This window comes from Heloderma suspectum, chromosome 3 (genome assembly GCF_057233095.1).
Source record: "Heloderma suspectum isolate Gila_16-S chromosome 3, 16-S_ref, whole genome shotgun sequence".
Lineage (NCBI taxonomy): Eukaryota > Metazoa > Chordata > Lepidosauria > Squamata > Helodermatidae > Heloderma > Heloderma suspectum.
The window spans coordinates 294,882,863-294,907,605 of NC_139460.1; the positions used below are offsets into that span (position 1 = coordinate 294,882,863).

The 24,743-nt window shown below is 44.5% G+C and overlaps 1 long non-coding RNA gene across 1 annotated transcript in view; it reads right to left on the reverse strand.

Moving 5' to 3' along the window:
• Nucleotides 1-7,323: 7,323 nt before the first annotated feature.
• LOC146351453 (uncharacterized) overlaps nucleotides 7,324-24,743 on the reverse strand; it is a 174,720-nt gene continuing 157,300 nt past the window's right edge. The window contains exons 5-6 of the long non-coding RNA XR_014788900.1: nucleotides 12,345-12,431; nucleotides 7,324-7,504 (exon numbers count right to left, since the gene is read on the reverse strand). This is a non-coding gene — a long non-coding RNA (uncharacterized LOC146351453). The remainder of the gene's footprint in view (nucleotides 7,505-12,344; nucleotides 12,432-24,743) is intronic.

Sequence of the window (24,743 nt, forward strand, 5' to 3'; positions counted from 1 at the left end):
AGACATTTAGCACATGATCATCTATACTGAACTTGTTTTCTTTTTCATTAAAGAAGCAGTAGACATGTGTTTGTGTGTGCGCACGTGTGTGCGTGCATGTGTGTGCATGTGCAATTCAGATCAGGACTTCAGCATGTGGGGCGGAGGGGTCCAATTTTACCTCTGTACCATTTTCTTGATGAAAATTTCCCCCAGCTGCTATGTATCCCTGAAGGTGCCTTTGCCACCAGGATCAGGGCAGATAAGCCTCACCTGTCCCTTGATCTTAATTCTTAAAAGAAAAAGAAAGAAAGAAAGAAAGAAAGAAAGAAAGCGAGTGAGCGAGCAGTGGAGGCTGTTGGCTCCAATTTTGGTGGGGCCAAAATCCAAAGGAGCTATCCATGGTGCTGAACCCCATCACCAAAATAGGTTCAGGCTCTGGCTGGATTTGACTGAAACCCAGAATGATGTTACAGCCCCACAGAAATTGGAGGCACCATCCTCCACTGGAAAAAAGTGATACAGGCATACATATTTTATTTATTTATTTAAAACATTTCTTGGCTGCCTTTCAGGGCAGAAGCCCTCCCAAGGCAACTTACAGCAATAAAATACATAAAAACAGTTCATATTAAAAATGATAAAAACATAAAAACAATAAAAGCCAATAATAAAACTAGCAACAATGATGATGGCAGGATAATGTACTCTATTCTGGGTCTTAGTTATAATTAGGGATGTCAGAGAATTCCGCCACAGATCTCGGTGAGGCCGAATGCCAGCGCATTCGGCCCCCTGAAATTCGTGGCTGAACAAAGCCCCCACACACACAAAAGCCACGCAAAATGGGACACTTACCTCGTGCCGTTCGTGCTGCTTTGCGAATGGTGGCCGCTTCTGCGGCCACCATTCTCTTCTTCATTATTGCCGTGATAAGCTACGTAAATATCTATGTAGCCTATCACGGCTAATGCAGGGATGCCATTTGCGTCCCTGCGGAGGCTGTGATAGGCTGCATAAATATTTACATAGCCTATCACGGCAAAAAAAAGGGAACACAGATGGTAGTTTCTTAGAACTCCAAGCTCATTTTAATCCATCTCGAATTTCTCCAGCATCCCTAGCTGGGGCTGGGGGAGTGTAAGCTGCTGTGCACCGCAGCTGGGAGGGATGCGGGGGAGTGGGGAAGTGTACACCCCACACTGCTGCCAGGAGTGTGTGGGGGGTAATGCAAGCTGCCACCAAGCACCACTGCTGGCGGGGGGGGGGGGGAGTGTGAGCCAGCATTGCATGCCACAGCAGCTGCCTCCTCCCACCTTCCCCTCAATACCTGAGGGGTCCTTTTCCAGATCGAGACATTGGCGGTGGCGGGGCGGTGGCCAAAGAGATTGCCTGTTGCACAGCAGCACAGATGATCTCCAGGGTCCTCTCCCAGCCAATGTCATGATCTGAAAAAGGACCCCTCAGAGTGAGGTATTTGGCTGGGCAGGGTTTGTGGAGAGCCACAGTGGGTGCCCTCTTCCTGTGGCCTTTGCTGCAGGGATGTGGCCATCTGGCTAAGCCTTACTCAGAGTGAGGCAAGGGTGGGCAGTGGTAGTGATGGTGGCAGCTGCAGCTGCTGCTGCTGCTCTGGACAGCAACAACAGCTGCATTCTCTCTGGAGTGACCACCTGCCCCATAGCTCACCTTGAGTGCCATAGGTCAGTGCCAGAAGCAGGACTCCTGGTGGCAGACACACGGGATCCATCGCCTTTAACGATTGCCACCTGGTCCTGAGGTGAGGGCTTCATCCCACCTCATGGGAGGGCCAGCCCTGTTTCTGAGTTCTCTCCATTAATATTTCATCAACTGACAGCTCTTAAGGAAATATTCTGTTTAGAATGTTCAATCTTCTGTTTTGAAATTTCACTCCAAGGTGGTTTCTTGAATACCAGTTGTATAAGAAGTCTCTTCCCATGGGTACCTACATGAACCCTCAGTTCTTCATCTGAGGCCCTTCTTCAAATGCCCCCACCAAATGAGGAAGGGCAGTGGTTACAAGTGAAATTCCCTTTTCAGTGGTGGCCCCTGATTGCAGAATGCCCTCGCTAGAGAGGTCTGCCTAGTGCCTACTCTGATGTCCTCTAGCACCTGGCAAAGACCTTTTTATATTCCCAAGCTTCTAAAACCTTGAACCTTTTTACCCTGTTTTAGTGTTTCCACTGTCTATTCTCTGTTCTTGGTTTTCTTGGATTTGTACCTGATTTAATCTGATGTTGTTTTAATTCTAGATTTTATCATATTACATTGTTATTGTATTGTGTTGTATATTTAAAATGTACTGTTTGGTTTCATATACTCAGGAAAACTCTGTACGTTCTTAGTGAAAAGTTTGTGTTTTTGTTGTTTACTTGAGCTTAGAATGAGCCTCATAGCTAAAACAGAAGGTGCTGTTTGAGTAATGGAAAAAGAAAGAGTTTTGTCAGCTAACTCTCATTAGCACTACACAGGCATCCATAATGGTTTCTGATTTCTATAAAACATCGCTCACTGGGTATTTTGGATTATTATTATTTGACACTTCTTTCATGATAGTGCCTTAAGTTATCAGGAAGTTAGCAATTGCCTATTGCCACAGAGGAGAAAAATAAGCTTGTTAAGCCTATTTTTTAACGCTGATGGGGAAAAAAAAAAATCCATTTGCAGAGGGAAAATGCTTTCCCCTGAGGGACAAGGAGGATGTCGTTGTGGAAACTTCATTGTGTTGTTGTTTTCTGCTGCTGTTTTCATTTTAAGTTCAGACATAAAGTTCAGTGTGAGTGCTTTGCTGACTTTGCTTGATAGTAGCTATTAGTCCTGGCTCGGGGGGGGGGGGGCTTTTGGGAGGTGGAGGGGGGGCTTGGGCAAGATGCCTTCCCTGAATGGTGTCACCTCCACCTTGCTGCTGCTAGCTCCACTGCCCATTCCAGGACAAAGCACAGGTTACTTTGGTATATCTATATCTTTATCTTTATATCTACTGTATATCTATATCTGTCTGTCTGTCTGTCTGTCTGTCTGTCTGTCTATCTATCTATCTATCATCTATCTATCTATCTATCATTTTACTCTAGAGTCAGGGCAGGATGCCTGGTCTGAATTGGGAGAGGGCAGGGTGAACAGAGGTAGCTGCTCCTTGGTCTTCTCAGTGCTCCCTTGCTTAGAAGGCTCGGGTGAACAGGAAGTGACATCTAGGAGGAGGAAGAGGAGGAGCAGGGGCAGGGCAGAGGCCATACAGGTTGCCAGTGGGTAGGGTCAGGGCCCAAGTCAAGGGTAGGCATGGTTGGGCATCTGCCAAGGGCCAATATCCCAGCAGGGGCCCACTGACAACAGCCCCTTGGACTTGCTTCTTCTCTTCACCTTTGCAACCTGCTTGTTCACCTGTCTCTCATTCTGGAACAGACAGTGGTGGTGGTGAGAAGGAGGAGCAGCAGAGGCCCCCGCCTGCTTGCTCACTGGTTCTCCCCAAGCGGTAGCAGTTATGAGAAAGAGGGGGACTGAAGGAAGGAGGGCATTGCGAGTGACTTACCCAAGGGCCCTCAAAAACCTAGAGCCAGAACTGGTTAGAGTGGCCATGGGAAGTATCTTATATCCTGCCTCCATGCTAGCAGAATGGATCACTAGCACAACAAAAACAAGTGGTTCCTGAAATGAGTGGAAATGAGTGGAAACAAGTCAGCAGAACAGGGCAGGGCAGCAGAGCTTTCAGAAACTAGCATTTCAGCTCATTTCTGGGCTTGTTTCAAGGACTGCTAGTTTCTGTTTAGTTATTTATTATTACATTTCTATACACAAAATAAAAAATCAGCCAAAAATGCACATTTCCTCCATAGGCTAAAGCATAAAAATGTGCATGGGGGGGATTTGTGCATTTTGGGTGGATTTGCACATTTTTTGCAAGTGCAAACTTGCACAAATTCAGGAAATTGGGGGGGGGGACTGATTTCATCAATGAGAGAACAAAAGGCGCCTAACAATCTGCGAAATGCAGATGGAACAGATTTTACAAAATTCATACGTCCCTATGGCAGAGGACATACTTTGCAAGCAGAAAGTCTTAGGTTCAATCCCTGGCATTTCCAGTTTGGGCTGGGAAAGTCTCCTATCTGTAACTAGGGATTCTGGAGAAATTTGAGATGGATTAAAATGAGCTTGGATTTCTAAGAATCCGATCTGCGGAATCGACTGCGGAGGGGCCCCCAGGCTGTGTGGAGTCCGTGGACTTTCAGATGATTTTTTTACTTTCCCGAAATTTACACATATAAATCCATAGAAAAATACATATGTTTCTGCTAAGGAAACATTGAATAGAATGAGGGACAACAATACACTGTTACGTACTGAGGTAAATTATGTAAGTAATTACGTAAATACTTACATAATTATGTACATAATTATTTCCGTATTTTTCCACATGACAGGAAAAAATTTGCATCCGTCTGTGGGCGGATGACGGAACGAAAGGTGCCTGACCATCTGCGTAACACAGACGGAGTGGATTTTACACAGTCCATAAATCCCTGTCTGTAACCCTGGAGAGAGCCATAGCTTACCTTTGTAGATACTGGGCTGAGGGCGCCAGTGGTCTGACTGAGTATCAGGCAGCTTCATAACTTACATTATGCATATGAACTGTCATATGCATAATATAAGTTGACTTGAGTATTGGTATGCATAGAGCATCCATTTCATATATAAGGTAGGGAAGGGAGAACCACAGTCACCTTGAAGCTTGGTTCATCTCATGTTTGTGTTCTATCATGAGCTTTTGTGTGTGTTTGTCAGGCAGAAAAAGTGCACATTTTGGTGCACATTTCTTGAAGTGCTCACCCAAGTGTGCACTTTTCCACCATTGACTAACACGTGAAAATGAGTTTGTTTCCAACATGTGCATTTTTTAAAAATAGGCTTAAAAACAACAACAACAACAACAACAACAAGAATGCAAGCTTAGGAACCTGTGAGCTTTTCCTGAAAAAAATCCACTCATGTCTGCGTTAGCGTTCAGAGCCAAATGGGCCAAATCTGCTTAAAAGATGAATTAGTTCTCATACATCCCTAACATGAGTCATCAGAGTGGTGAAAAAGACAGATCTGTGTTCCTGTTTCTCTACCACACAAAGAGGATCACTGTCATCATTAGGGACGGTGGAGAATTCCGCCACGGACCTCAGTGAGGCCGAATACCAGTGCATTCAGCCCCCCGAAATCCATGGCAGAACGAAGCCCCTCTGCCCCCCACCCCACGAAATGGGCCCAGAACGGAGCCCCCAACCCCCTACATGCGTGGAAAATGGAGGACTTACCTGCTGCTTCTGCGGCTGCCATTCGCTTCATCTTCATAGGCGTGATAGGCTATGTAAATACTTACGTAGCCTATCACGGCTAACGCAGGGACGCCTTTTGCGTCCCTGCGGAGGCCGTGATAGGCTACGTAAGTATTAACGTAGCCTATCATGGCAAGGTAAAAAAAAAACCACATACGCAAATGGCGGCAGCTACGGCGGCCGCCATTTGCGTTCCTTTTTTTCGCCGTTTTAGCCTACGTAAATATTTACGTAAGCTATTATGGCAAAAAAAAAGGGAACGCAAATAGTGTCCACTATGCTATTTGCATTCCCCTTTTTTTCCCTCTAATAGCTTATATAAATATTTATGTAGGCTAAAACAGCGAAAAAAAAGGAACGCAAATGGCAGCGGCCATAGCCACTGCCATTTGCGTATGTGTTTATATTTTTACTTTGCCGTGATAGGCTATGTAAATATTTACGTAGCTTATCACGGTTAAATACAGGGATGCAAACGGCAGCAGCTATGGCAGCCACCATTTGCGTCCCTGCTGCCCAGCAGCCGGATGTCCGGCTGCAGGCGGAGCTGGCCGGCGGCTCCGTGGAATCCGCGTGGAGTGGAGCCGGCCAGGCAGGACTCCGGGGGGCGGGGACGGAGCACCTCCCCCCCATTGAGGATTCCGGGGAGAGGGATGGAGTGCCTCCCCCCCCATTGTGAAGTAGATCTGCGAAACGGTAAGTGACTTTCGTACATCCCTAGTCATCATCAGTAATTTATGAAGTAGGGTTAGAAATGAATGTATATTTCCTATTGTCATATGCACTACTCTTTGAATGTTCAACCATTAGAGGGTTAATATGTTGGATAGAGAATGTGCCTTCCATCGATGGAAGGGTTCTGCTGATGGAAGGTGACTCCACTTAGAGATTCTCCCTCCCACACTGCACCACAGCTCATCCCATTCAGCAGGGTCTCCTGATCCTGCATGTAGAATTTTGAGGGGGTTGGAGAAGGTGCCATGGGGAAGAGGAGACATAGAAATTCCTTCCACCTCCTCAGTTGCACCTGCATAAATCTGGATCCATTCCTATGTTTACAAATAGCTATAACTTCCTGAATAGATTACAGTTTGTTTTCCTATCTATCTTAGGGATGTCAGAGAATTCTGCCACAGATCTCGGTGAGGCCGAATGCCAGTGCATTCAGCCCCCCCAAAATCCATGGTGGAACAAAGCCCCCCTGCCCCCCGCGAAAGGTGTGTGAAATGGGACACCCACCTGCTGCCGTTCGTGCTGCTTTGCGAATGGTGGCCACGTCTGTGGCCACCATTCGCTTCCTCATTATAGCCGTGATAGGCTACGTAAATACTTACGCATCCTATCACGGCAAAAAAAAGGCAACGCAAATGCCGGTGGTTATGGCGGCCGCCATTTGCGTTCCTTTTTTTTTTGCCGTGATAGGCTATGTAAATATTTACACAGTCTATTACAGCAAAAGAGAGGGGTGCAAATGGCGTAGTGGCCACCATTTGTGCCCATCTCTTTTGCTGTAATAGGCTACGTAAATATTTATGTAGCCTATCGCAGCCACACAAAAAAAGGGAACACAAATGGTGGCTGCCATAGCTGGGTTTTTTTGCCGTGATAGGCTACGTAAATATTTACATAGCCTATCACGGCAAAATACAGGCTGCCCAGCGGCTGGATGTCCAGCTGCGGGTGGCCCCGGCCGGTGGCTCCGCAGAATCGCTGCAGAGTGGAGCCGGCCAGAAAGAATTTCGGGGGGAGGGGCAGAGCACCTCCCCCCCACCATGAATGTCACCCTTCAAAAAGATAAGGGACTTTCGTACATCCCTAATCTATCTAACCTTAGAAAATCAAGCTCTCTCTTACACTGTACATCTTCTTGCTACCCAGCATCATCCCATTCTCTGAGTTGCCATGGACACCATGATCGAAGGCTGTCAGAAGCAAGTGAGACCACAAGAGAAGAGAGGCATAGACAATCAACACAATGAAAAATGGGACATGACTGGTATCATATATACTGTGTCAACTTTCCACATTTTAATAACGGCAGCAGATTCTTTGTCTCTGCTGTGCAGTTCCATGAAACATAAATCCAATCACTCCTGTGGACGGCCTGAACTGATGACGAATCCAGTGACTAAAACAAACTCCAAGCTCTTCATTGCTGCTTCCTAGCAGCATCTAGAAATCTGAAATGAAGGAAGAACAAGGTCATGATCACACAGGAAATGAGAAATGGGCCACTCCAGGGACCAGAATGATCTCAATGTGTGAAAGAAGAATAGGTCAAGACATGGATCACTTTGTAGTCTTCATGTATTGATTTTGGATATATTGGGGGTTTAAAAAAAAATCCAGTGAAATGCCCATCATGAAAACACATATTACTCTGTTTGGGGGATACATTTGTTTGGTTCACATTTTAATTTTACACCTTTGAACAAACAGATGAACAGAAATTCACTTATCCTTCAAAATTCACACATCTCCAGATTTGCAATAGAGTTCCCCGATTTTAAAAAAATGCATCAAAAAGTGTATATTAGAAAAACATGCTCTCAAAAATGCATATATTCAGGAAAATAACATTCAGAAATGCCTTCTCAGTGGTTGCTTTGCCATGAACCATTTCAGCATAATAATGTACACACATAAAGCAACCATTTCTATGGTGGAAACCTCAGCAAACACTGCTCCTCTTGAGGTCCTAGAGTTGTAGGGAGACCTGAAAAGACCTGTCCAATCTGAAGTTTTTACACAATTCCTGTGGTAAATGTGGGAGAATTCCAAGGGAGACGATATATTGACTTTCCATACAATAAAGTTTCCACACTCTCTGGGTGTTGTTGTTGTTCAGTCATTAAGTCGTGTCCGACTCTTCATGATCCCATGAACCATAGCACGCCAGGCCTTCCTGTCCTCCACTCTCTCCCGGAGTGTGCTCAAGTTCATATTCATTGCATCGGTGATGCTATCTAGCCATCTCATCCTCTGCCGTACCCTTCTTCTTTTGCCTTCAGTCTTTCCCAGCATCAGGGTCTTTTCCAGGGAGTTTTCTCTTTGCATTAGGTGGCCAAAATATTTGAGCTTCAGCTTCAGTATCTGTCCTTCCATTGAGCAGTCACGGTTGATTTCCTTTAGGATTGACTGATTTGACCTCCTTGCAGTCCAGGGGACTCGTAAGAGTCTTCTCCAGAACCACAGTTCGAAAGCATCGATTCTTCGGCGCTCAGCCTTCCTTATAGTCCAGCTCTCACAGCCATACATTACTACTGGGAAAACCATAGCTTTGATTAGATGGACCTTTGTCGGTAAGGTGATGTCTCTGCTTCTTACTATGCTATCTAGGTTTGCCATAGCTTTCCTCCCAAGGAGCAAGTGTCTTTTAATTTCATGGCTACAGTCATTGTCTGCAGTGATCTTGGAGCCCAAGAAATACAATCTGTCACTGCTTCCATTTCTTCCCCTTCTATATGCATGCCAGGAAGTGATGGGGCCACATGCCATGATTTTAGTTTTTTTAATGTTGAGTTTCAAACCAGCTTTTGCACTCTCCTCTTTCACCCTCAACAAGACACTCTTTAGTTCCTCCTTGCTTTCTGCCATTAGGGTGGTATCGTCTGCGTATCTGAGGTTGTTGATAATTCTCCCGACAATCTTAATTCTGAGCTGTGATTCATCCAACCCAGTGTTTCTCATGATGTAATCTGCATATAAGTTAAATAAGCAAGGTGACAGTATACAGCCTTGTCATATTCCTTTCCCAATTTTGAACCAATCAGTTGTTCCATGTCCGGTTCTTACTGTTGCTTTTTGACCGTCGTACAGGTTTCTCAGGAGACAGGTAAGGTGGTCTGGTACTCCATCTCTTTAAGGATTTGCCACAGTTTGTTGTGATCCACACAATCAAAGACTTTAGTGTAGTCAATGAAGCAGAAATAGAGGTTTTTCTGGAATTCTCTTGCTTTCTCCATGATCCAGCGAATGTTGGTGATTTGATCTGTAGTTCCTCTGCCTCTTCGAAACCCAGCTTGTACTTCCGGTAGTTCTCAGTTCACATACTGCTGAAGCCTAGCTTGTAGGATTTTGAACACTTTAACAGCATCATCTTTTAGGATTTTAAATAGCTCAGCTGGAATATTGTCATCTCTGCTAGTTTTGTTGTTAGGAATGCTTCCTATTTTATAGGGATGGCAGAGAATTTCTCCCCGAATCTTCGGGGGGCTGAGCGCCAACGCATTCAGCCCCCCGAAATGCGGTGAAATTCTGCTCCACCCCCCCGGGATGGGACTTACCTTTGGCGAATGTCCCTCCTGGCGGCGGGTCCCGGCGGCAGTTCTTCGGCCTTTCGTCGGGGGCGGAGGGTGGCAGCAGGTCTTCCGACCGGCTGCCGCCGCCACCATTACAAAGTGTAAAAAAAACCAAAAAAACCCATGATAGGCTACGTAACGATTAACGTAGCCTATCACGGCTAGATTTCCAAAGTCAGCCATGATAGGCTATGTAAATCGTTATGTAGCCTATCATGGGTGACTTTGGAAAAAAGAAAAGAAAAGCGCGTACACAAATGGCAGCGCCCTATGGGCACCGCCATTTGCGTTCCTTATTTGGTCCCGGTAGTCTACGTAAAGATTTACGTAGTCTACGTAAATCTTTATGTAGACTACCGGGACCAAATAAGGAACACAAATGGCAGCGCCCATAGGGCGCCGCCATTTGTGTACTCGCTTTTTTTTTTTCAAAGTCACCCGTGATAGGCTACGTAACGATTTACATAGCCTATCACGGCTGACTTTGGAAATCTAGCCGTGATAGACTACGTTAATTGTTACGTAGCCTATCACGGTTTTTTTTGTTTTTTTTTACACTTTGTTTTGTGGCCGGGCGAGGCGGGACTGAACTTCGGGGGGAGAAGCGAAGCGCATCCCCCCCACCGCGAAGCCAAGCTGCGAAAAGGTAAGTGACTTTCGTACATCCCTACTTCCTAAGTCCCACTTGACTTCACTCTCTAAGATGTTCAGCTCAAGTTCAGCACTAGCTATCAGGGATTATGATCTTTCCTGTATAGTTCTTCTGTGTATTCTTGCCACCTCTTCTTAATCTCATCTGCTTCTGTTAGGTCCCTGCCTTCTTTGTCCTTTATCATGCCTGTCTTTGCACAAAACGTTCCCTTGATATCTCCGATTTTCTTGAAGAGATCTCTAGTCTTTCCCATTCTGTTGTTTTCTTCGATTTCTTTGCATTGTTCATTTAAGAAGGCCTTCTTGTCTCCCCTTGCTATTCTCTGAAAATCTGCATTCAGTTGGATATATCTTCCCCTTTTTCCCTTGCTTTTCACTTCCCTTCTTTCCTCAGCTACTCATAAAACCTCATCAGATAGCCACTTTGCTTTCTTGCATTTCTTTTTCTTTGGGATGGATTTTGTTGCTGCCTCCCAAACAATGTTACGGACCTCCGTCCATAGTTCCTCAGGCACTCTGTCTATCAGGTCTAATCCCTTAAATCTATTCCTCACCTCCACTGTATATTCATAAGGGATATGATTTAGGTCATACCTGAATGGGTTAGTGGTTTTCCTTATGTTCTTCAATTTAAGCCGAAATTTTGCAACAAGAAGCTCATGATCTGAGCCACAGTCAGCTCCAGGTCTTGTTTTTACTGACTGTATAGAGCTTCTCCATCTTTGGCTGCAAAGGACATAATCAATCTGATTTCGATATTGACCATCTGGTGATGTTCATGTGTAGAGTCGCCTCTTGTGCTGTTGGAAAAGAGTGTTTGCTATGATCAGTGTGTTCTCTTGGCAAAACTCTATTAGCCTTTGTCCTGCTTCATTTTGTACACCAAGGCCATGCCTGCCTGTTATCCCGGTGATTTCTTGACTTCCTACTTTAGCATTTCAATCCCCTATGATGAAGAGGACATCTTTTTTTGGTGTTAGTTCTAGAAGGTGTTGTAGATCTTCATAGAACCGATCAAGCTCAGCTTCTTCGGCCTCAGTGGTTGAGGCATAGACTTGAATTACTGTGATTTTGAATGGTTTGCCTTGGATTCGTACTGAGATCATTTCATCGTTTTTGAGATTGTACCCCAGTACTGCTTTTCCCACCCTTTTGTTGACTATGAGTGCTACTCCATTTCTTCTAAGGGATTCTTGCCCACATTAGTAGATATAATGGTCACCTGAATTAGATTTGCCCATGCTTGTCCATTTTAGTTCGCTGATTCCCAAGATGTCGATGTTCAATCTTGCCATCTCATGTTTGACCACCTCCAGCTTACCTTGATTCATTGATCTGACATTCCAGGTTCCTAAACAATATTGTTCTTTACAGCATCGGATTTTCTTTTCACCACCAGACACATCCACAGCTGAGTGTCCTTTCGGCTTTGGCCCAGCCGCTTCACTCTTTGTGGCGCTACTTGGAAATACCCTCTGCTCTTCCCCAGTAGTATATTGGACACCTTCCAACCTGAGGGGCTCATCTTCCGGCATCATCTCTTTTAGCCTTGTGATACGTTCCATGGGGTTTTCTTGGCAAGAATACTGGAGTGGGTTGCCATTTCCTTCTCCAGTGGGGCCACATTTTGTCAAAACCAACATTACTTTATATCTGTGTCTAGCGGCTCCATCTTTTAATTTTTTTAAAACTCTACAGTAGGCACACGAAGCTTGATTCAGATTGGGACCTAGCATGGTACTGAGTGGGTAAGGCAGTTTTTAAAATCTGTATCCCCCCCTGCACCTACTCTAAATATGAACAAAAGATGTACTTGCTGGACACAGATTTAACATAATTTCTTCTAGGGCCTAAAGATGCCAGCCATTACAGTGGAGGGGGGGGACCATTTGTGACAGCCCCCATAACTGCCATTTGAGAAGCCTCTAAGGAGGAGGCATGATTTTGCTAAAAGTGGTGAGAATCCAAACTTGGGTGGGATTTGTCAATTCCATTCAGGCCTGTTCTACCTTTAACCCCCCCAACACAAGTCACAACTGAGTTCAGTTTACTTCTTGAAATTCCTTACCTGCTTTCTCAAAAGGCCCTCTGCTGCATACAATGTGCTATACTCACGATATTTTCTCCAGACCAAAGGGCAAGAGCAGTTCCTTAACTGGTGGAGGAAAGAGACCGAGAATGAATGGCTAATTTTTTATTTTTTTTAATGGGTCACAAAGTTAGTACTGGCATTTTCAGGGCATAATTCGCATAGATAGTTCTCTATCTATGGGGTTTGGCAGATAAGAGCTTCTCTGAATCAGATTCCATAATGACACATGATAATAAAATTGCCCTCATCAATGTCTTTACCAGTGCATCTGTACTTGCTCTGATTGCTCGCTGTCAGTGACAGGTAGAGAGTGAGCCTATAATTTGATAATTAAGATGTCAGATCAAATGTGGTGTGTTCAGAGCAAAGTGCTAGCTAATGTGTCTTCCATGCCATCAAGGTTTTAAAGCCACTGGGTTCATATAGAACTCTGGGCTGACCTTGTGACTGGAGTTCAGAATTAGCAGGCAGAAAGTGCAGGAGTGTACGGTGCACCTTCTGACACCCTTTCTTTTTTTTTTCTGCCACCCTCTTCTCTTTCTCTTTTTCTCTCTCTGTTTCTGACACCCTCTTTCTCACCCCCTCTCCTTTCTGACACCCCCTTTATCTTTCTTTTCCCCCGCCACCCTCTTTTATCTCTCTCTTTGTGACACCCCCTATTATCTTTATTTTTATGCCACCCTCTTTCTCTCTCTCTCTTTCTGACACCCTCTTTCTCTCTCACCCTCTCTCTCTCCCCTTTCTGACACCCCCTTTATCTGTCTTTTTTTCTGCCACCCACTTTTATCTCTCTCTTTCTGACACCCTCTTTCTCTCTCACCCTCTCTCTCTCCCCTTTCTGACACCCCCTTTATCTGTCTTTTTTTCTGCCACCCACTTTTATCTCTCTATTTCTGCCACCCTTTCGCTCACACACCCTCTCTCTCTCTCTCTCTCTCTCTCCCCCTTCTGACAGCCTGTCTTTCTCTCTTTCCGATTTCCCTGTCCCCACCACAGTGGGCTGCCAGGGAAGGGACAGATTGCCCTTGCCAGAGGTCTGAACTTGTTTGCAGAAGGCTTTTGAAATTAGGCCAAGGGCTGCATGGCACCCTAGGGCTGCAGGTTGCCCACCCTCCTTGCCTTAATGCCATTTCCTAACAGTGGCACAGGTTGTATGCTCAGTCTCTCTCCTCAATCCCCTGCCACAGTACAGAAACGAAATCCAGCACTGCACAATACATGTAGGGATTGAGGAACACCAAATACGTTGTTTGTCATGATAGCTCCTCTTCACTCAGGGGATATGATGACCTGGTCAACTTACTAGCAGACACTGTTCTCTTCCATTGAGCTCAACAGACAGTCTGGTTGCAAGGTCACAAAATAAACATTTTTTAAAAAGAAAACACATTCTGTCACACTGTGCAGCAAAGCACCTTGTTTTCTTTGCTTTTTTCCATATTGATTCCCATTTCAGACCCAGGTTTCTCAAGGACATTTTCTGTGCAAAGTGTTTGATGAGGTTCTTTTGCTTCTGTAGCCAACTTTATTAACATATGGGGGAGGGGGTTTCCTGCCCTATTGCTAAAAATAATCCAGAAATAAGGTGCAAAAGTAATACTGAACCACTTGTTACAGTGGACAGCAACTATATAAAAGTGTGACAACATTGGTGGTTTTATTGTGACAATACGAGAGATAGCCATACTTGCCTGGAATTGTGCTTAGTACACAAGACCGGGAACAGTCAATGCTATAATATTTATCAGGTGCCACCTTGGTTAAGATTCTGTGTTCTGTAGCATGGTGCTTATTCACCCAGGCAATTTAAAGTATTATGCTGGGTAATATTCACTATGTATTTATTCGTCCTCATTTATTCGTCCTTATTCACCCAGGCAATTTAAAGTGTTATATTGTTTAAAGTGCAATTTTAAAGTGTTAAACATTAACATGTAAATATTAAAGTGTTTTAGGGTGCAATTCTAACTAGATAGGTGGCCGCCTCTGAACTCGGAGGTGGCTGCCTATCCAAAGCAGGGCAGGAGAAGCACAGAGGGGGTTGCCCCCTCCGCTCTTCTCCTGCCCTGCTTTTTGGCTAGACAGCCGATTGTGGCTGTCTAGCTGTGGGTGCACGGAGCGGGGAAGGAGGCTGCTGTACGACACATTGGATGTGTTGTACACGCAGCTACACTCTCCCTGCCCCAGAACACCCCCAGCCGCGCCCCTTTCTTCTCAGCATGGAGAACAGGGCTGTTCCGTGCTGCCTCCAAGGCAGCACAGAAGTGAGGGGAGGTTGTTTCTCTGGGAACCGACCTCAGAGCGCAGCCTTCAAGGTCGGTTCCCAGAAAACAGCATATCCTATGGCCGTCTAGCCACTGTCTAGCGTCCATTGGATTGCTCCCTCTAACATTTAAAGTGTTTTAAACATTTAAAGTGTTAGGCTATTTAAAGTGCAATTTAAAGTGTTAGGTTATTTAAAGTGCAATTTTTAATTATCCATACTTATTTATTTGTCCTTATTCGCCCAGGCAATTTAAAGTGTTATGCTGGCTAATGTTCACTATTTATTTGTTTGTTTGTTTGTTTATTTTACAAATGCATATATTGCTTTCCATCAAGATATCAAAATGGTGAACATGCCGTGTCATTGCCACTAAAAGGTCACAATATAACACATCATAAAACAAAGCAATGACAAATAATTACTAATTAACAATAAAACTATACAGTTTGCGGCACACTGCAGACCAGAACTGGCTGGGGCCCACCTCAGGGAAAGCCTGGGTGAAGAGATGGGTCTCAAGAATACACCTAAACATCAAGGTGGCGGTGCCTGTCTAATGACAACTGGGATGCATTTCAGAGGGTAGATGCTGCAGCACTAAATGCTCTGCTGTGAGTGCTCCTGAGGCAATCCTCCAGACCATGTGGCACCATCAGAAGCACTCCCTTAGAGTCCTTCTAAAGATTGCAAAGACTGGGCAAGGGGTGAGGCCAGGATTGGCATCAAGGATAGGCATGGCTGGGCACCTTTCAAGGGCCCACACCCCAGCAGAGGCCCACTACCAAGAGCCTCCTGGGATTGCATCTCCTTTTGACCTTTGCAACCCGCTTCTTCGCCTGCCTCTTTCTTTGGCCCAAACAACAGCAATGGTGAGGAGGAGGAACAGTAGATGCCACTGCCTACCTGCACACTGCCTCCCTGCCTGCCAAGCAAGCAAGCGGTAGCAATGATGAGAAAGAGGATGAGGAGCAACAGCAGCTGGTAACAATGGTGGTGAGAAGGCAGACTCGCTGAGGGAGGGGGCCCATGGAGGGTGTATTGCCCAAGGGCCTTCAAAAACCTGGAGCCTGTGCTGAGTGAGGCAATCCCTAAGGAAACTTGGTCCCAAGTTATTTAAGGCTTTATATGTTAACCACAACACCTTAAACTTGGCTTGGTAGCTTACTGGCAGCCAGTGTGGTTCTTTTAGCAAAGTTGTAACATGCTATAGAAAAGAGGCCCTGTTAACAGCCTCTGCATCAGCTGCAGCTTCCAGACCAAAACCAAGGGCAGCCCCACACAGACCACATTTCAGTAATCCAGCCTTGAGGTTACCAAGATGGTGTCCACTCCCATTCCATGTAGAAAAGCCAGCTGGTCCTGCAGTTGAACCTTACTTCAGTACTGAGGACTGCAACCTCTACCTGAAGCGGGTGTAAGACAGGCCACATGGTACACAGATCTCTCCTTTAACACCTTCCGGCCGCCTCTTAGTATCTGCCAGCTGAGGTGACTGCCTCACTTGGCCTAAAGTTAGGGCTGACCCTGCTTTGAGTTGTAGTCTGGGCTCAGTTAGGCAGAACATTTTCTGGGTCCTCTGCTTCATGACCCACTGAACTCCACTCCCATTTGGGCTGGTATGACAATATTGCCCAGGCCTCTACAAATCCATCTATCCACCCCTGCCCTGCTCATTTTATCATCACTGCAACCTTGCAAAGTAAGTTAGGCTGAAAGAGAGTGAATGGCTCAAAGTCACTCAGCAAGCTTCAGGAAATTTGACTGAAATTTGACCCTTCATTCCTAGTCTGACATTTTAACAACTATGCCACACTGACTCATGTGCCTAAATAGGTGTTGTCCACACCAGAATAAAGAATTCACCCTTTTTCCCTCCGCCCTTCCCAAACAGATGCTTATTTACCATTCTATGTCCACATACATTGTCCACATACTGCTTAGCAACATCAAAAGAAATCTAAAGAAAGAAAGGTTAAGAGGTCCTTGTAGAAGGGGTAATTTTGTGTTTTTGTTATTCTGTGCTACTTTTTTTGAAAATACTTCTTATTCTATTTTTTATCTTTATAAATGAAATAAACAGTACCAACAACTTAGTCATTATCTACAGTTTCCAACAATACAGTATTCTTAGGAGGACACAGCAATAACAAAAAAGAAAAAAAGAACAGAAGAAGGAAAAGGAAGAAGAAAGCAAGAAAAAAAAGAAAAAATATAAAAAAGTCACTTAAAAGGATTAAATTTAAACTGCACTACACACAAACTTCAAGTATCATTCTACTTAAAAGTTATACCTATAACATTGCCAATATTACAATTCAGTACAGCATAGATAATCAACCTTACATTTCAATATCATATCTTCAGTCTTATAGCAAGGGAGCAAGCCTACAATTCATTTCCAATAACCATATATTGCCCTTCAGTTAACATATAATAGTAAAGCTTCACAATTTAACCAGCCAAAAATATTACTAATCAAAGTCTCATAATAATGATAGTAATAATAATAAATAGGGAAGGAAATTAAAAAGGATAAGTAATAATAATAACTTTATGCTATCTATATTTTAGATAGTGTCATTTCTAAATCTATATATGAATGTATACATATCTATACACACACAAACAGGAATTTTATTATACAGTATATCATGTCTAATGTAAAAAAAGAGGAAGTAAGAAAAAGACAGGGAAAAAAGGGGATATATGTAAACAGTCCTCTGGACTGGCATACTGCCCGGACCTTATAACCCAAATAAATCTGAAGAAGAAGAATAAGAATTGAAAAGCTCCCAGCTCATGAGGCTGGGGAAAATGTCTCCCATGCCTTACTTTGAACACCAGCTAGCCAAGCCTCTGCCATTTCATGATTTAAAAACTTTTTCATCTGGCCTTCAAAAAGAATGCAAAATACAGCAGGGTATTTGATATGATATTGCAGATTCATTTGTCTTGCCTGATTTCTTGCCTTGGTAAATTGCCTTCTTTTGTCAGCGATTTCTTTAGTGTAATCCAGAAATAACATAACTTTGTCTCATGTTGGCCCCCAAAAAAGTTCTCCCACTTTCCTTGCCAAGCACAAAATATGATTTTTTGTGGAAACTCTTGCAAATTGAATTATAACAGTATAGGCAGTCCCTTTGGTGCCACAAACTGGACCTGGAACATGGTATGCATGCTCAATATGAAGTAAATAATCAGATGGCAGAGTGAGTAGCTCATGCAGAAATTTATTCAAGAATTTAAACAGACTTATATCAGCAGGCAGATCTTTGATACCAAGGATACGCAGATTTGCTCTATGAGTACATACCTCCAGTAAGTTGGGAAATTCTCGCAAACTGGATATTATGGGAGGCATGCATAGCCGTCTCTTGCATAGACACCTGGTCTTAGAGAGCATTAACCTTCAATTCCATCTTTTGCAAATAACTATTAATTAAATCCACAGCCCCTTGAAGGTTAGTAATAGAACCTTGGATTGTATCTAGCATCTTAGCCTGTTCTGCTAATTGAAAAGACGAAGTTTTTATCAGAGTCAGCAACTCCTTTACATTTCTGGCATCTCTAGAAACCTTTGCCAAGGGAGTGGTTGGGGGTAGGGATGTCAGAGAATTCCGCCACGGATCTTGGTGAGGATGAATGCCAGTGCATTCGGCCCCCCAAAATCTGTGGCGGAATGGCCAGCCCCCCCGCCCCCCCGCGGATCCCCCCTGGGACGAGACTTACCTGAGGTGGATGTTCCGGGTGGCGGTGGCTCCGGCGGCAGCGGCTGCGGCGGCTCCGGCGGCTGCGGCGGCTGGTCTTCCGACTGGTTGCCACCGCCGCCATTTGCAGTCTTGTCTTTTTTTCTTTCTTTTTTTACAAAGACGTGATAGGCTACATAAAAACTTTTTCGCCGTCTTAGTCTACGTAAATCTTGATGTAGACTAAGACGTGCCAAAATAAGGAATGCAAATGGCGGCAGCCGTGGCCGCCGCCATTTGCGTACGCGCGTTGTTGTTTTTTTTTAAGTCAGCCGTGATAGGCTAAGTAAACATTTACGTAGCCTATCACATTTTTTTTTAAAACTTAGCCGTGATAGGCTACGTAAATCTTTACATAGCCTATCACTTTTTTTGTGTGTTTTTTTAACTGGAAATGGCGGCTGCGGCAGCCAGTCAGAAGACCGGCCACCACTGCCACTGCACCATCGCCGGTTCCGCCACCGGAGCCACCGCTGCCAGGAAGATCCGCCCCAGGTAAGTCTTGTCCCGGGAGGGGCGGGGGGGCAGACCATTCCACCACTGATTTCGGGGGGCCGAATGCGCTGGCATTCAGCCTCCCCGAGATCCGTGGCGGAATTCTCTGACATCCCTACGTAGCCACCACCGCCATTAGTGTACGCATTTGTTTGTTTTTTTACCCAGACGTGATAGGCTACGTAAGTTTTTATGTAGCCTAAAATGTCTGGGTAAAAAAAAAAAAAAAGGCATACACAAATGGCGGTGGCTACGGCCACCGCCATTTGCATTCCTTATTTTTCTTCGTCTTAGTCTACGTAAATATTTACGTAGCCTAAGACGAAGAAAAATAAGGAACACAAATGGCGGCAGCAATAGCTGCCGCCATTTGTGTATGTGTTTGTTTGTCTTTCCTTACCCAGAGCCCTCTGCGGATGGAAATCTGGCTGCGGACGGCCCTGGCCTGGGCCTGGCTGGCTGCTCCGTGGAGCCGCCGCGGAGCACAGCCAGCTTTCCAGGATTCCGGGGGGAAGGACCGGATCGCCTCCCCCCCGTCAAGGATTCCGGGGGGCGGGACGGAACGCCTCCCCCCCCATGAACATAATCCGTGGAAAGGTAAGTGACTTTCGTACATCCCTAGTTGGGGGAGTTGGCAGTGGTCCCGTGGCTTTTTTCCTTCCCCTTTTTTCCTCCTCTTCCATAAAGGAAACAAGTAAGTATAATTACAAACAAACAGTCACTTCAACAGATTTTGCAGGTCCTCAGATATTGTTGGCATTTTTAATTCATAAATACTTTTGGAACTTGTCAGCCCTGAAGTCTCCTAATTACATAGGAGTTTCAAGACAGCTTTGAGTAGATGAGGCTCTGGAAAACTGACTTTAGAGTCCAGCTCTTCTGCTGCTCCACAAAAGGAGTTGTTCTTCCAAGATCTTATCCAGATGCTACCCCTTTTAATTCCAGGGGAAGATGAAAAGGATTTTCAACCTTTTAAAAGCTGTTTGAGGAGGCAACCTGCAGAGCTTCCACAAGACGCTTGCCAGGGCGACATGGCTCCTACCGGAAGTCTTGTGCTACTTTTATTTTATTTATTTTAAATAAATTCAAAATGAGGATTTTTGGTGTTCAAAGAAAAGTTCAGCTATAGCATTCCAAATGAATTTAACATGCATACTAGAGAGGTACGCCCTGTATATTCAATAACTCTGAGCATTTAAGAGTTTGTTGTTGTTTAGTCGGTCAGTCGCTTCCGACTCTTTGTGACTTCATGGACCAGCCCATGCCAGAGCTTCCTGTCGGCCGTCGCCACCCCCAGCTCCCCCAAGGTCAAGTCCGTCACCTCCAGAATATCATCCATCCACCTTGCCCTTGGTCGGCCCCTCTTCCTTTTGCCTTCCATTTTCCCTAGCATCAGCATCTTCTCCAGGGTATCCTGCCTTCTCATGATGTGGCCAAGTACTTCAGTTTTGCCTTTAATATCATTCCCTCAAGTGAGCAGTCTGGCTTTATTTCCTGGAGTATGGGCTGGTTTGATCTTCTTGCAGTCCAAGGCACTCCCAGAATTTTCCTTCAGCACCACAGTTCAAAAGCATCTATCTTCCTTTGCTCAGCCTCCCTTATGGTCCAGCTCTTGCAGCCATAGGTTACTACGAGGAATACCATTGCTTTAACTATGTGGGCCTTTGTTGTCAGTGTGATGTCTCTGCTCTTCCCTATTTTATCAAGATTTGTCATTGCTCTCCTCCCAAGAAGTAAACGTCTTCTGATTTCCTGGCTGCAGTCAGCGTCTACAGTAATATTTGCGCCTAGAAAGACAAAGTCTGTCACTGCCTCCACGTTTTCTCCCTGTATTTGCCAGTTATCAATCAAGCTGGTTGCCATAATCTTGATTTTTTTTAGGTTTAACCGCAGCCCAGCTTTTGCACATTCTTCTCTCACCTTCATCATGAGGTTCCTCAGCTCCTCCTCCCTTTCAGCCACCAAAGTGGAAAGTGCAAAGACATCTGCATATCTGCATATGATATCTGCATATCTGAAAAGATATCTGAAAAGATATCTGCATATCTGAGATTGTTAATTTTTCTTCCAGCGATTTTAACTCCAGCCTTGGCTTCATCAAGCCCAGGCTGCCCAGCACGTCGCATGATGTGTTCTGCGTACAGGTTGAATAGGTAGGGTGAGAGTATACAACCCTGCCGTACTCCTTTCCCAATCTTAAACCAGTCTGTTGTTCCATGGTCTGTTGTTACCATTGCTACTTGGTCGTTATACAGATTCCTCAGGAGGCAGACAAGATGACTTGGTATCCCCATACCACCAAGAACTTGCCACAATTTGTTATGATCCACACAGTTAAAGGCTTTAGAATAGTCAATGAAACAGAAATAGATGTTTTTCTGAAACTCCCTGGCTTTCTCCATTATCCAGCGGATATTGGCAATTTGGTCTCTAGTTCCTCTGCCTTTTCTAAACCCAGCTTGTACATCTGGCAATTCTCGTTCTATGAATTACCGGAGTCTACCTTGCAAGATCTTGAGCTTGACCTTACTGGCATGTGAAATAAGTGCCACTGTTCGATAGTTTGAACATTCTTTGGCGCTTCCCTTTTTTGGTATGGGGATATAAGTTGATTTTTTCCAATCTGTTGGCCATTCTTGTGTTTTCGAAATTTGCTGGCATATGGCATGCATCACCTTGACAGCATCATCTTGCAAGATTTTAAACAGTTCAGCTGGGATACCATCATCTCCTGCTGCCTTGTTATAAGCAATGCTTCTTAAGGCCCATTCAACCTCACTCTTCAGGATGTCTGGCTCTAGCTCACTGACCACACCGTCAAATCTATCCCCGATATTATTATCCTTCCTATACAGATCTTCCATATATTCTTGCCACCTTTTCTTGCTCTCTTCTGCTTCTGTTAGGTCCTTGCCATCTTTGTTTTTGATCATACCCATTTTTGCCTGGAATTTACCTCCGATGTTTCTAATTTTCTGGAAGAGGTCTCTTGTCCTTCCTAGTCGATTATCTTCTTCTGCTTCCGTGCATTGCTTGTTTAAAAATAATTCCTTATCTCTTCTGACTAACCTCGGGAATTTTGCATTTAATTGGGCATATCTCCCCCTATCACTGTTGCCTTTTGCTTTCCTTCTTTCTTGGGCTGCTTCCAGTGTCTCAGCAGACAGCCATCTTGCCTTCTTGGTTTTCTTTTTTTTGGGGACATTTTTTGTTGCCGCCTCCTGAACAATGTTGCGAATTTCTGTCCATAGTTCTTCTGGGACCCTATCTACTAAATCTAGTCCCTTAAATCTATTCTTCACCTCCACTGCATATTCATGAGGAATATTTGTGAGCTCATATCTAACTGATCTGTGGGTCTTCCCTATTCTCTTTAGTCTAATTCTAAATTGTGCAATAAGAAGTTCATGATCTGAACTACAATCAGCTCCAGGTCTTGTTTTTACTGACCGCATAGATGTCCGCCACCTTTGGTTACAAAGGATGTAGTCAATCTGATTTTGGTGTCGACCATCTGGTGAAGTCCATGTATAAAGTCGTCTCTTAGGTTGTTGGAAGAGAGTGTTTGTTATGCACAGTGAGTTGTCTTGGCAAAATTCTATCAGCCTATGTCCTGCTTCATTTTGTTCTCCCAGACCATGCTTGCCTGTAATTCCAGGTGTCGTTTGACTACTCACCTTAGCATTCCAGTCTCCTGTAATGAAAATAACATCTTTGTTTGGAGTACTATCCAGTATTTGCTGCAGATCCTCATAGAACTGATCTACTTCTGCTTCTTCAGCATCTGTGGTTGGGGTGTATATTTGGATCACTGTGAGGTTAAATGGCTTACCCTGAATTCAAATTGAGAACATTCTGTCATTTGCTGGATTGTATCCAAGCAAGATGGAGAAGCTCTATACAGTCAGTCAAAACAAGACCTGGAGCTGACTGTGGCTCAGATCATGAGCTTCTTGTTGCAAAATTTCAGCTTAAATTGAAGAACGTAGGGAAAACCACTAAACCATTCAGGTATGACCTAAATCATATCCCTTATGAATATACAGTGGAGTTGAGGAATAGATTTCAGGGATTAGACCTGATAGACAGAGTGCCTGAGGAACTATGGACGGAGGTCCGTAACATTGTTCAGGAGGCAGCAACGAAATCCATCCCAAAGAAAAAGAAATGCAAGAAAGCCAAGTGGCTGTCTGAGTAGGCTTTACAAGTAGCTGAAGAAAGAAGGGAAGCGAAAAGCAAGGAAGAAAGGGGAAGATATATCCAACTGAATGCAGAGTTCCAGAGAATAGCAAGGAGAGACAAGAAGGCCTTCTTAAATGAACAATGCAAAGAAATCGAGGAAAACAACAGAATGGGAAAGACTAGAGATCTCTTCAAGAAAATTGGAGATCTCAAGGGAACGTTTTGTGCAAAGACGGGCATGATAAAGGACAAAGAAGGCAGGGACCTAACACATGCAGATGAGATTAAGAAGAGGTGGAAAGAATACACAGAAGAACTATACAGGAAAGATCTGAATGTCCCTGATAGCCATGATAGTGCGGTCACTGAACTTGAGCTGGACATCCTCGAGAGTGAAGTCAAGTGGGCCTTAGGAAGCATTAGTAACAACAAAGCTAGTGGAGATGACAGTATTCCAGCTGAGCTATTTAAAATCCTAAAAGTTGATGCTGTTAAAGTGCTGCATTCAATATGCCACCAAATTTGGAACACTCAACAATGGCTGCAAGACTGGAAAAGGTCAGTTTACATTCCAATTCCAAAGAAGGGCAATGCCAGAGAGTGTTCAAACTACCGCACAATTGTGCTCATTTCACATGCCAGCAAGGTGATGCTCAAAATCCTACAAGCTAGGCTTCAGCAGTATGCGAACTGAGAACTACCGGAAGTACAAGCAGGGTTTCGAAGAGGTGGAGGAACTAGAGATCAAATCGCCAACATTTGCTGCATCATGGAGAAAGCAAGAGAATTCCAGAAAAACATATGTTTCTGCTTCATTGACTACGCTAAAGCCTTTGATTGTGTGGATCACAACAAACTGTGGCAAATTCTTAAAGTGATGGGAGTACCAGACCGCCTTACCTGTCTCCTGAGAAACCTGTACGAGGGTCAAGAAGCAACAGTAAGAACCAGACATGGAACAACTGAGTGGTTCAAAATTGGGAAAGGAGTACGACAAGGCTGCATATTGTCACCCTGCTTATTTAACTTATATGCAGAGTACATCATGAGAAACGCTGGGTTGGATGAATCAGAGGTCGGAATTAAGATTGCTGGGAGAATTATCAACAACCTCCGATATGCAGACGATACCACCCTAATGGCAGAAAGCGAAGAGGATCTCAAGAGCCTCTTGTTGAGGGTGAAAGAGGAGAGTGCAGAAGCTGGTCTGAAACTCAACATTAAAAAAACGAAGATCATGGCATCTGGCCCCATCACTTCCTGGCATATAGAAGGGGAAGAAATGGAAGCAGTGACAGATTTTACTTTCTTGGGCTCCAAGATCACCGCAGACGGTGACTGTAGCCATGAAATTAAAAGACGCTTGCTCCTTGGGAGGAAAGCTATGGCAAACCTAGACAGCATAGTAAGAAGCAGAGACATCACCTTGCTGACAAAGGTCCGTCTAATCAAAGCTATGGTTTTCCCAGTAGTAATGTATGGCTGTGAGAGCTGGACTATAAGGAAGGCTGAGTGCCGAAGAATTGATGCTTTCGAACTGTGGTGCTGGAGAAGACTCTTACGAGTCCCCTGGACTGCAAGGAGGTCAAATCAGTCCATCCTAAAGGAAATCAACCCTGAGTGCTCATTGGAAGGACAGATACTGAAGCTGAAGCTCAAATATTTTGGCCACCTAATGCAAAGAGA